Raw genomic sequence first — 2,540 nt, 5'->3', positions numbered from 1 at the left:
GAGTGTTACAAGTTGAATTGTCTCTGAAATCATTCTAGTTTGTATTCAGATCAAAGGGCTACACTATCAAATTGAGACATAAGCTCTAGAAATAAGAATTATGACCTAAGGGTAAAGACAAACAGAATTAAAGACAAACAGATCACTAATAAAGTCCACCCTACCATATCCAATGGATCAAAATGATTTGCCAGTAAACTATTTAGCATTTAAATGATCTGTCAGGCTGGGCGTGGTGGCTCACGCCTGTAATCCCAGCACTTTGGGAGGCTGAGGTGGGCAGATCACGAGGTCAGGAGATCTAGACCATCCTAGCTAATACGGTGAAACCCCGTCTCTACTAAAAACACAAAAAAATTAGCCAGGCATGATGGCGGGTGCCTGTAGTCCCAGCTAGTCGGGAGGCTGAGGCAGGAGAATGGCGTGAACCCGGGAGGCAGAGCTTACAGTGAGCCGAGATCTCGCCACTGTACTACAGCCTGGGCGACAGAGCAAGACTCTGTCTCAAAAAAAAAAAAAAAAAAGCTCTCAGCACACTCTTCTTGGCCTTCAATTAAAAAATAATTAAGTATGACAAGGAAACACCATTGATATATACAGAAATAAAAAGTAAAAAAAAAAAAAAGCATATTGCCAGAAAATGAAAATTGATTTTAAAATATTCAAATAGAAATGTTGTTTAAATTTTAATAAATTAAATTAAATTTCCATAAATGGATTTTATATCTTAAATATGTAGAAGGAAGAAATGAGTAAACTGGAAAACTTACAAGTAGATATATCTTCAAGGAGGCAGAGAAAGAAAGAGAAGATAAATAATGTGCGAAAGAGAATTATAGACATAGAGGCACAAGGAGAATGAGCAAAAGTTTTTGTATTTTCTAAAAAGAAAGGAATTGAACATGAGCAATTCCATTTCTAACAGAAATGTGTACATATGTTCATTAAAATACAGGTAAAATGATTTTAAAGTAGCACTATGTATAAGGGTCAGTTACATGAAATATGAATTCCATTCACAATGAAAAGAAAAGATGAATAGTGTACAGGAAATATTACACAACAGTGCAAATGAATGAACTATCAGTACAAAAAAAATATGAGACTCAAGCTATTGTGAGATTAGATTCCAACAAACACTACTAGCTCTATTTGTTGCAGATATAAAGGTGAAATTATTTTGTAAAACTTAAAAGTAGACATAGTGATCCCACAACAATCCCTTAAATTCCTTTTACCTCATTGCTTAGAATGAGCATAGTCTATATGCAATATGGGAATAGACTCAGTAGAGGATGGCCATGAGATAATATTATTCTGTATATTTATGGTCATGGGTTCTAGGAATAGCTATAGCCATAATGCCATAACAAATCTCTCTGATTAGGGAAATTACCCTGTTAGAAAAGTGTGCTCTCTGAATAGCAAGATATCTTAGTCATTTACTATAACGTATCTTAGCCACCTACTATAACATAATAAAACAAATGTTATATTGAGATATATTTAATTTACAGAATTAGCAATTGAATAAAAAAGAATTTGAAAAGTATCCCTTTGTAAATGTAAACTCTATGACAACTACAATAGGTAAAATTCATGTGGAAAATAAGGGATTTTTAACAGATTGCAAACAGCTGCACTCCAGCCTGGGTGACACAGCGAGACTCTGTCTCAAAAAAAAAAAAAAAAAGAAAAGAATAGAAAAAAAAAATCTGGAGAGTTCAACAACAAGCATCCAAGATGCCGCCCAAAGGAAAAAGTGGTTCTGGAAAAGCAGGGAAGAGGTAGCAGCCTCTGGGAGTGACAGTGCTGACAAGAAGGCTCAAGGTCCCAAAGGTGGTGGCAATGCAGTAAAGGTCAGACACATTCTATGTGAAAAATATGGCAAAATCACGGAAGCCATGGAAAAGTTCAAGTCTGGGATGAGATTCAATGAAGTGGCCTCACAGTATAGTGAAGATAAAGCCAGGCAAGGGGGCGACTTGGGTTGGATGACCAGAGGGTCCATGGTGGGACCATTTCAAGAAGCAGCATTTGCCTTGCCTGTAAGTGGGATGGATAAGCCTGTGTTTACAGACCCACCGGTTAAGACGGAATTTGGAGATCATATTATTATGGTTGAAGGAAGAAAATAAAATCATATGAAAGACTGAAAAAAAAAATCTGTCAGCACACTCTTCTTGGCCTTCAATTAAAAAAAAAGTAAGTATGACAAGGAAACAGCATTGATATATACAGAAGTAAAAAGCAAAAAAAAGCAAGCATATTGCCAGAAAACGAAAACAGATTTTTAACAGCTGTAATTAACATAGAATAAACTGTACCTATTTAGAGTTTATAATTTAATAGGTCTTGACATACATATCTACCCATGAAACTATCATGTCAAGTAAGAAAATGGTCATCTACCCAAAGGATTTCTTGTTCCCCTTTTTAATTAGCCCTTCCTTACCCAGCTCTTTCCAACCCACATCTCCAGGAAACTGTAGATATGCTTTCTATTGCTGTAGATTAATTTGTATTCGTTAGAATTTTTA

General features: G+C 35.6%; 1 pseudogene; it reads left to right on the top strand.

Moving 5' to 3' along the window:
* Nucleotides 1-1,722: 1,722 nt before the first annotated feature.
* On the top strand, nt 1,723-2,145 carry LOC105489193 (peptidyl-prolyl cis-trans isomerase NIMA-interacting 4 pseudogene; annotated as a pseudogene).
* Nucleotides 2,146-2,540: the final 395 nt, after the last annotated feature.

This window comes from Macaca nemestrina, chromosome 1, assembly GCF_043159975.1.
Source record: "Macaca nemestrina isolate mMacNem1 chromosome 1, mMacNem.hap1, whole genome shotgun sequence".
NCBI classification, from domain to species: Eukaryota; Metazoa; Chordata; class Mammalia; order Primates; family Cercopithecidae; genus Macaca; species Macaca nemestrina.
This window is presented reverse-complemented; position numbering and strand designations above follow the sequence as displayed.